At 36.3% G+C, this 11,420-nt stretch overlaps 1 long non-coding RNA gene across 1 annotated transcript; it reads left to right on the forward strand.

Moving 5' to 3' along the window:
- The first annotated feature begins 1,151 nt into the window (after nucleotides 1–1,151).
- LOC131153261 (uncharacterized) lies at nucleotides 1,152–9,075 on the forward strand. The gene is made up of 4 exons (XR_009136202.1): nucleotides 1,152–2,009; nucleotides 7,764–7,891; nucleotides 7,972–8,034; nucleotides 8,841–9,075. It is a non-coding gene; the product is annotated as an uncharacterized LOC131153261 (long non-coding RNA).
- The last annotated feature ends 2,345 nt before the right edge of the window (nucleotides 9,076–11,420 follow it).

Here is an 11,420-nt window from a genome sequence, read left to right on the forward strand (position 1 = left end):
GATAGAACACATTGTGCAAAATACCATCTTTTTACCTTTCTTTTACACAAGGCTATAATAAACTAATCTAGAAGTGGTTAAATAACTGCGCTTTAAGTCCCTAAGGATCAACACTCGACTTCCCCCACTTTCTACTGAACTTGAGATTAGTCAGGTTTTACAAATATTATTTTTGGTCGTTAGGGACTCAAGTCTTGGCGAGCCTACCACAACCATTTTGAAGATATTTCACCAGAGTTGTCCTCCAATCTTCTTCTTTTTCTATTGTGCTTATGGTATTTCCTTATAGGTTGGTCTCCCTATGCATTCCACATAGACCGCATTCTCCCAAACTGGCTTCGAGGTTAAATCCAGTTTTTCCAGTGCGTTAGCTTTGGCATTTTCTATCCAGGGAATGTGCTCAATTTTGAATTCATAATTTTTTTTGATATATTCTAAAACTTTTACTAGATAACTTTTTATTTTTGGTTCTCTAGCTTTGAAATCACCTTTCACTTGTTCAACCACCAGTTGGGAGTCACTCAAAACCTGGAGCTTTCTAACTTTAAAAGAGACATAGAGATTCGCAACCCTGCCAATAGTGCTTCATACTCTGCATCGTTATTAGTTGTTGCGAATTCTAATTGCAACACGTATTATCACGCCTCGAACTTGATGGGGTCAAGGGTGCAACTTCTATAAATACGTAATAAATATAAACAGTGGAGGTAAATAAACACTCAAATACCTTTATACTAGAGTACTATTTAACTGTGTTTCAAAAATATCTCAAATAACAAATTTAACATTCTTTAAAAAATATATAAAAACATCTTTGGCTGATACTATACTAGTATTTGTTCTAAATTGTTTTCTCTAATCCCACTCACGTGCTTGCTATGCCTGACTCCAGTATACTCCTCGAAGCTATTTGTAAGGTGGGAAAATAATTTGGTGAGACGACACTTAGTAAGTAAGATTATATTAGTGTGTGGCAAAAATGAGTTTTAATGCATCATAATTTCGTACCAATAAACATTTAATATTATAACTTCAAAACTGCATTTGAAAGGCTGTAATTTTAGATAATATATATTTCACAAGGGGCATTTTAGTCCATGTACATATTTTAGGTTTAGGTTTATATTATTATGTATTTTGCCTCTGCATTCAGGTTCTGTAATACAGAATGAAGGCCAACCTATGTGTGGCTTCTCTCTCTCTCCCTCTTTTCAATTTCCTTCTCTCTCTTTTGTATTGAATCTTGATTGTGAATGTTAACATGGTATCAGAGCAGGCTCAATCTCCTTCATTGAGTTGCAGCCACCGTCGCGAGTAGTTTCTGCGTGCGTCATTGGGCCACTGCCGCCGTCACAGCCACTCAGTCGTCTCCTTCAACCTTCACCCTTGGCGTCCACGCACAGCTGAAGCAGCCCCGGTGTCGCTTCTGAAATTAGATACCGTCATCCTCCCGGTGGACTCCGGCAAGACCAAGAACTATTCTTTACCATCACGAACCACAAGCTCACGATCATCAGCGCCGATGCCTCCTATACCAAGCCCTTCACCACCTCCGTCATTATGCTCGGCACTGGCCAGACCACCGACGTTCTAATTGTAAAGGGTATCGGTATAATCAGAGGACTACGCCGGTTCAAATCACCGAGTCGTATGAATCGGGTAGAGAGATCTGAAATTGGGTTTTTTTTTTTGGCATTTCTTCTCTGGCATGTGTTGGATCAGCATGCATAAGCCCACCATGATCCCCACCCGCTTCTGCAAGTCTCCGCTGTAGATTTTGTTGCTGAAAGGAACGAGATCGTCGAGGGAATCGACGTATTTCTGGCTTAATCGGAGATAAGTAGGACTTCCACGGTCGCGCTCATTGATCTCGTAGACGTGGAGCTCCTGAACTTTAGTGGGTTTCCGAGAATCGGAAGTCCGTGAAGCCTTTGTGGCCTTCGATCACCGTCATCGCCTTCACAACTTCGTGTTGCTTGAAATCAATAAGTGTTTGCTGTTTGAAATCAGTAAGTGCAGTATTGTTTCGTTTATTAGTTTGAAATTAATTGCAACGAAAGTGCATTTTAAGTTACAAAAGGTCTTCTCCCAATTTCTACTCAGTCTATTTTGGCTGTCTCATCTAAACAATCTTCCAATGGTTAACATCGATGTCAGAAAGTTGGCATTGATGAGTGTAGTTATTGCAAGCAAAAGGGTCATTGGAAGGCTCAATGTCCATTATTATTAAGTAAAGGACAACAACAGACTTTAAATCCTAAACATTATCACATTGTAACCACTCCTACCATGTGTATATTATCTATTATTGCAGAATAATTGCAGAAACTTCTTTTTACATCAAGGCCTAATGTCATATTTGTTTCTCCCTCCATAGATTTGTCCTCCTCATCCACTCCAGGTATATCTCCGTTTACTTAGGTATTTGATTCGGGTGCTTCTCATCATATTTCAAATAACATCTCTCATTTTATATTAATATCTTCTACCTTGACACCTTCATCTGTTTTAGCTGCCAATGGTACCCCAATGCCATTGGTACGTACTGGTTCCATCATTTCATCTTGTTTGTGTCTTTCTGATGTTTATTGTATCCCCCAACTTTCATTGAATTTGATTTCTATTAGTTAACTATGCGATTCTGGATATTGTGTTTCTTTTACTCCAACCTCATGTTGTTAGCTTTGGTGCAATCCCAATAGGGAAGTGAATTGGTATTTAAAAATTCCTTCTTAAGTCAATCAGTCTAGCAGTAGTATTACAAAACCGAAGGGCAGTCTAAGTATATATGAAATTGCATATATGAAATATTTACCAATATTCAAAGCATATAACGCAATTTCAATATTTCTCAACTCAATGCAATTCTGTGTCTATTAGATACGCAGTATATTCAGTAAGGAAATTAAATCAAGCACACAGTAGAATACAATGCAGGAAATGTAAAAGTGACACCGAATATGATATCGGGGTTCGGCCAATCCTACCTACGTCTCCACCTTAGCACACCCGTATAAGGATTACACTATAAGGCTCACTTAACAGGTGGAGCGGAACCTAAACAACCAGGTCAATTAGCAGAGGGTTGACCTCAACCTTTATAGACAATCCTTACCGAACTGGATTACTGCCCCCTTAGGCCGCACCAGGAATACAACAGTATTTTTCTCAATATAATAGGGTATAGTGATTATGCTTCTTAGTCAAGCATATATGTACCAAAATACAGCACAAACAAATATGCACTCACAGATGATATGGATTTAATGCTCAGGTGAGAAATATGTAAGCTCTCTAAGATGTGTGAGTGTATGTATATGTGAGAGTTCAACCTTTGATTCAAGATAAGATATTCAACACACAAATGATCAAAGGAAGTTTAACACAATCCAAATCAAATATCTCAAGGATATTCTAAGTATAAAGCACAATAGATATTTTGAATTGAAGATGGTAAAAACAATATCAAAGATAATATGTAAACTTGGATAAAACAATAATTTTGCAAATCAAAATCCACAAGCTTGATGAGTCTTGTAATCAAGATGCAAAGACTCACTAACTATAAGGGTATTCCTGCTCAAAGATTTATTATTTAAATCGGGGGAAAACCCTAACTAAGAACTCTTAATGAAAATAATTAATCAACAAACAAGGAGAGTTTTAGTAATGTAAAACACTCAATGACACTCTTGGGAACTTGATCTATTAAGAGAATAGCAAAATAGAGAGTGTATGGAAATAGTATGAGCTAAAAGGGATTTGAAAAATTTGAGAGAGTTTTTCCTTAATGATCTTGCTAATCAAAATTTAATTTTTCAAATGAGAAGATATATATATAGGCGAGGGCAAAATTATGACTGTTGGGGATTCAATGGGCATTATTAAAAAGATTTTAAATGAGTTTAATATTTTAACCTTGTTTAACCCTTTTTATCTCGGCTAAAAAATAAAACCAACCCGAGAGTTTTCGGTGCCCGAGCCACGGTTGGGTCGCTTAAACAGACACAGTGGAAAAAAGTTCATTTTGAAGTTCGGGTGCCCAAATCAAGGTTTGGTTTGCTGAACTAAGGTGATTGCCAAAAGGTCTGCGATTCGATCACTCGGTGTAAAGGTCGGTAACCCGAACTTGAACTTTCGGTCGCCCGAGGGTAAAATGAACGTGGGAGTTTGGGCTGCTGAGTTGTTGGGAAAAAGTCAGTATTGACGTTCGGTCGCCCGAGGGTGATACATTCATTTTTGGTTCAGTCGCCCGAAATCAAGTCAACTTGCTGACTTTCAACGGTTCAGGTGCCCAAGTAGTTTTGAACTCCTTAGGTTCGATCGCCTGACCTCTCACAATTTTGCCTATTAAGTCCAATTTTCAATTCAATTATTTCCCTTGATAATATATGTGATATAGGAACTATTTTGTGCATTTGTGTAGGGACCTAAGGTCTTTCTAAGGTCTACGAGGACACCGAAAAAATCCAACGTCGGTTAACCGAGGTCATTCGGTTCCCTATGGTCTTGTTGAGCATTAAATCCTATCATGCATGTAGATGCATTATCACAGACCATATGAATTATTACAGACCAATTAAAAAAGAATGCAAATATAATAGAGAATAGGTCTTCATTCTTTTGATTCTTCAGACGCCATAAATGAAGCTTGATCTTCATAGTCCATATGACTTGCTTGAGTTCCTACCAATAGTGCATGCTAAGGATAGACCTGTTCAAGAAGCTCAGTGCACAGGTGAGAAACATTGATTTTGTCATAATCAAAACGGAATCAGACTCATAAAGTCAACATTCTCCCTCTTTTTGATGATGATAAAAACAATTTGCAAAAGTGGGTAAGGCCAATAGGCTCCCCCTAAGTATATGCATAGAATTTAAATTTGATTTACAGACATATGACAAATGAAGACCAACTAACACAAATTTTGCATTCAATTTTAATTGTCAATAAAGCTCAATTCTGATATGTATTTTGATGCATTTAGCTTTCCTAGTTTTGCATTAGACATTTCTCCCCCTTTTTGACATCAGTAAGAAAGGGCTAAGGTAGAAAAGTAAACACAAGATATTCAAATATAAAATTCAATTTTGGGAAAAATTTTTAATTTTCGGCAGCATGCCGTTTGAAAATAAAGCAATTCCCAAAAATAACTCAAAGACCTGAATGATTATAAGAATATCTCATTATTAATGCATGCAAGATATTCAATATACTCCAAAACAGTGCATGCTATCATTCAAATACATACAACATTCATGATCAGTATAAAGCACACAAATCAATATATATTAAGAACATGAATGTAAGTGTTAGAATTGTTAAGGAATTTCAGAGTCGGAGAATTTTAAGTTAAGTTGTTCCCCTAACAATTTGAAGATATGGCTTAATTGAAACGAGTTGCTTACATAAATCAAGATTCATTTCATTTTGCCTACAGTATAAGCCATTCATTTCAAATCCTTTAACCTGACCACACTGATGATTTATCAACTATATTATAATTAGTATGGTCATCCCTATAGGCCACAGATGCATCTTAGAAAATATATTAAGACATGAACTAATACTCATAACCTAGAACAATCCATATCTATTCATAGACCTTCAAGCAATGGACATGATGTTCAATGTTTTTTCTGAAAAGCCTCAATATTTCAATAAACGATAGTAATGGATATAAGATCTTTAAGCTCTTTCTCTAGGAATGGAGCTTAGCTCTTTTAACTATCTGATGATTATGAAAGGATGAAATTTAATTTTCAATTAGTTTTCACTCATCCTTTCAAAAATATTTTAACATTAATTTTATCATAATCATCTTTAACATGAGGTTTTATATGGAAAAATCCTTACGAAATTCGGCAGCATGTCATTTGTATATAAGACATTTTCCCATAAAACCTATACTTGATAATGGGTTGTTTTCAACAGATAAATTATATAAAGTAAGCAACAACCTAATATCCACAACTTGCATGCAAATTATATCATTGCATCTGCCATGCAGGAGGCTTTCAACATAAGCATGCTTTCCAATAGTTCAATTAACAACTCATAAAAGAAATGAACTATCCAACATATGACATGAACAGTAACTAACAATGGATAGTTATGAGATTAGTGCAGAGTTGTTCTCATAAGAGCATACAAACATATAAGCATAAATAAAAATGGAGAGAATTTTAATATATATAGATATGAAAGATAAATGCTCCCCCTCAATTATGCACTCAACTCATTTAATGTCTTTTTCTTATTTTTCAAATCATTTGGCCAAGAGATCTAGATTTTTAATGATATATGCTTGACTTTGGATAAATAGGCTTAGAGGACCAAAAAGTTACAATAAATATTTCTTTTAAAGTTATGAGCCTACAATGCCTCTTCTCTTATGAATCTTAATGCGTGTGAGAGGCACCAAGTTGGAATGACTTTCAATTTAAACTGTATGTGCGTGCATAGGTCTACTTAAATTTTATGCATTCATCTAGATTGAGAGCTAGTGCAACCAACTTAGACATTCAACTAATCACTAAGGAAATGAAGCTCTAATGGATTTGATTTAATGTTTAAGAGCTTACGAAGGAAAGAAGAATAAATACTCTTAAAGATTAAATCTTTATTAAGTTAGAGAGAGTATTTTTGAAAAGCATGACATTATTTAATATAGGCAAGTTAAGGATTATGTCTTGACCATTTTGGCCAAGAGCATTATAAAGTATATGAATTTTGACTGTAGCTCTTTGGTGATTGAAAAGTATCCTTTGAGTATGATCACTATTTTGAGTAAGGATATGAACCATGGAATAGGATGAAAACTTTATCGAATGTGATCGTGGTTAGTAAAGATTTCCTATGGATGGGATGGTGGACCAAAACTAGAGGATTTTTGTATTTTAAGTACAAAAGGGAATATTTTAGTTAATTAGTGGAACTAGAATCCCTTAGTGGTTGCCTCTAATTTTGATTATGGTAGGATGTCTTTAAGTAAGCACTAGTTAGAATAGGGACTAATGATCATTAATACTTAAGCCTAGAGTGATGACTAAACTAAGGTTAAGGCTTTTATATTCAAAAATGAGTTTAGGTTTAACTAATATATATCGAGATGGATTCCCTAAAACACAAATATGTGCAATGGACAAGATATGCTTAACTTAAGATTTGTATATTCAAGCATGAATTAAGCATTAAAAATTTGATACCAAGCAGGGATACTTTTGTCCATTTGGAAGTGGATTTTTATTAAGCTAAAGTCAATGATTTCATATTTTAACCAAAGAATATATGCATTAAGTTCAGATTGGTTATATACTTAGATTTGCAAATTGGCTTGATTTTCAAATGATCTTAGTATATCAAAGGTGGAATGAATATTGTAAGAACCCGAACCATGATAAATGGGTTAAATGAATAAGAGAGGGGCAAATTAGGAATTTGGCAGATTCATCGACGAAGTCAGAAATTCGTCGACGAAGCCTTTGTTCTTCTCGTCAACGAAATTTAGAGACTCGTCGACGAGGAGAAGCTGAGGAGTCTCGAAAAAATCAAAGATGCCAGATTCGTCGACGAGGCTACTGATTCGTCGATGAAGTCAGTGAAAGAATAGTCGACGAAGGCACCATTTCGTTGAAGAATTCCCCCGAGTCAAAGGTACTATAAATAGAAAGTTCATTGCTTAACAACTAAGAAACTTAGATTTCTCTCTCTCTCTCTCTCTCTCTCTCTCTCTAAACCTCTCCCTACTCTCTCTCTCTAGATTTCTTCACCGATCGTTGATGGAATCAGAAATCTGAAGTTACCACGAGGATCATGGAAGGAGACTCTACAAGTTCTACGAATTGGAATTCCGTTTCGGAGTTTTTGGGTTTTCGGTGTAAAATCGAGGTAAGGCTCAGTTTTCATTTCTGATCTAGTAGTTTTGTAGGTTATGGTCTTGTGAGCATATTATGTATTGTGATTTGTAGGTTTTGGAACACGGTTCTCTATTTAGGAGCCTTGGAGTTCAGGATTTGATATTCGGGGAAAAGGTAAGGGGAATTATGTTTATATTGGTTATTTTTGAAATCGAACTCGGTGGAACTATGGTCCACGGTCCTGTGTGTGTTTTGGCTACTCATTTGGGGGGATATAACGGAGAAAACTATGAGTTTTTTATTATTACAGTTTTGGGAAAAGGGGGCAACGGGTTGCATCCCTGGTTTTGATGAAAACCTATGTATATGTTAATTTATACTGCGTCATTTGAATGGTCGTGCCTTGACTTGTTTAAATTGCATTTGTTTGGAAAACCATGATTTAAATTACCAAATGGGTGTGGTTTGTTTGATTATATGAGCATGCATATGTGTGTAATATGTTGAAATGCTATTAGGAATGGGGTTCCAAAATTGTTCCAGGTACTGAGAGTGTCCGGCTCCATATCCGAGGGCGTGTGTTTATCGTCTACCACGTAGGCAAGAGTGTCCGGCTCTTTATCCAAGGGCGTGAGCCTATATCGACTAATCAGGGCGACGGGTCTGGATCCACCAATTAGTGCATGTACGATGCCATGGGAATCGGGGACTAGCCATGTACCAGTGGCGCCGTGCTTTGCGGGTTAGCTACGGGCCAACGCCGGATTGTCAAGGATTGGCTTCGGGCCGAAGGGTGTGATGACACTAGGATTGCTGATCATGTGTATGCGTGTGTGTATGCACTGTGTAAATTAGTACTGGATTGCATTCAACTGCGTGTATGTTGCATCATGATAACACTCAAATGCCACACACCGATATAACCTGTGTTCTTCCTTACTACGAGGTGTCTCACCCCTATTGTACGTACATTTTTACAGGTCCTTCGAGTAACTAGAATTAGCGTCCTGGTGTAGGGAACGTAGTGGCCGGTGTACTGCGTTTAGTGCTGGATAAGTGCTACGACTGTAATTTTGGTGGGTTGCCATTTTGGGATGTGTTGGGCACCCGTTTGTACATTTTGAAAGAGCATTGTGTCTGCTCTTGTATAGATTCTGGTATGGTACTACATATGTATATATGATTTTTCCACTGCGTATATGATTGTGTTTGGAAGTGTTTAGGGCGTTTGGAAACCCCACGGGGTCGGACCCTCATCATTTGTACTGTATCTGTGATGATTTGTATGATACAGGGACATGTTAGGTTATATTTTCACCCCTGGGTCCCATTTCGGGGTTTGGGGCATGACAAATATGTTAAAATTTGACATTTTAGGAATAGACCACTTCATCGGCTAACAGACATCACTCCCCTAAAGCCTAGAACATACGAAAAGCATTTATGTGACTCCAGTTGGAATTCGTTCCTCCTTAAGTTCTAATGAGTTTCCTTTCTTTACAACCCATTCCATTTTTCTATCTTTGAGTCTTGATGGGATATGACAAGGTAGTACTTTGACTCTCCAAACTTGTTTGCATTTTACACCTTTCCTTTTAAACGTGCAATCAAATTTTGTGTGCCCCTTCTTTTTACATAAGATGCATGTGGTGTGAGTATAAGGACTGGAGGAGGTACTAACATAGTGCTTTGATGCTCTTACAAAGTACCCCATGTATAGGTTCTTTCTTTTCTTATTTTCAATCCCATTATAACCTATACCTTCTTTGTCTAAGGTCATTTTTTGTGAACCTAAAAGTTTGTCAAAATTTTCTTTACCTCTAGTGAATGTATAGATAATCTTAGATTGATCTTCTATTTTATTTTCTGGATCTTGAATTTTCAAGTTCTCTAGACCTTTGCAAACATTCTGAAGTTTCATAAATTCTTTAGTCATATTGTTTGCTTTATTTTCAAGATCAAGGATATGAAGTTCCTTTTCATTTTCAATTGTAAGTTGGGATCTTACATCTTTAAGCTCTTTTTGCAACATAGCATTCTTGTTTTCCAAATCCTTTTCTTTATTAACAAGAATTTGTGATTCAAGTTCTTTCAATGATGTCTCATTCTGGTTTTTCAAAACATTGTAGTGTTTAAGTGTTCTAACAAGAGACTAATGAGTTCTAACATATTCAACTTGCAATTCCTCATAAGTTGGCATGCTCTCACTATCATAACTGTCATATGATTCAGTATCAAATGCATCATTCAATTCATCACATGAATCATTACTAGATTTATCTAATAAAATAGAACGAGATGGGTTTACCTCATCGTCGATTAGAGCTATGAAGCATGGTCTACCTCCTTCAAGATCCATAAAGCTTGAATCACAAGGAGTAATCAACTTTTCCTGCGTAGTTGCTCCATATCTCCTTTCAAGTTCCCCTCATATCTCCTTAGCACTATTACATGCCATAACCTCACAAAGAACATTAGAATCTAAAGCATGCAGCAAGGTGTTCAAGGCATCAAAATTTATTTGCACTAAGTTCCTTTCATTATCATTCAACTCAAATTTAGATTTAGGAACATCAACAGCATCAATGATTTTGACTGGAATACTATCTCCTTGTGCATTAAACTCCCAGAACCTCCAATTTAAAGCTTTAACAAATATGGTCATCCTAAATTTCCATTCAGCGAAATTTTCGCCACTAAATACTGGAGGGTTCGTGCCTAATCTTCACTCACATGAAGGGGATGCACCAAAATGAGCCATCATGATATTTTTACTAATTAACTGTTCAGTTTAAGTAACGAGACTTTGATACCAATTGTTAACTTTGGGGGCAATCCCAAGAGGGGGGTGAATTGGTATTTAAAAATTATTTCCTAGGCCAATCAATCTAACAGTAATATTATACAACCTAGGGACATTTTAAGTATATATGAAATTGCAGATAAGAAAATATTTACCAATATTCAAAGCTTACAATGCAATTTCAGTATTTCTCAACTCAATGCGTGTCTATTAGATACGCAGTATATTCAGTAAGGAAATTAAATCAAGCACACAATAAAATATAACACATGAAATGTAAAAGTGACACTGAATATGATATTGGGATTCGGTCAATCCTGCCTACGTCTTCGCCTTGGCACACCTGCACAAGGATTACACTATAAGGCTCACTTAACGGGTGGAGCGGCACCTTAACAACCACGTCAATTAGCACAAGACTGACCTCAACCTTTACAGACAATCCTTACCAGAATGGATTACCACCCCCTCAGGTCACACCAGGAGTACAACAGTATTTTTCTGAAAATAACAGGGTACAGTGATTATGCTTCCCAGTTAAGCCGATATGTACCAAAATACAGTACAAACAAATATACACTCACAGATGATATGTATTTAATGCTCATGTGAGATTCAATATGTAAACTCTTTAAGATGTGTGACTGTATGTATATGTGAGAGTTCAACCTTTGATTCAAGATAAGATATTCAACACACAAATGATCAAAGGGAGTTTAACACAATCCAAATAAAATATCTCAAGGATATTCTAAGT

The sequence above is a fragment of the Malania oleifera genome, chromosome 4 (assembly GCF_029873635.1).
Source record: "Malania oleifera isolate guangnan ecotype guangnan chromosome 4, ASM2987363v1, whole genome shotgun sequence".
Taxonomy (NCBI): Eukaryota; Viridiplantae; Streptophyta; class Magnoliopsida; order Santalales; family Ximeniaceae; genus Malania; species Malania oleifera.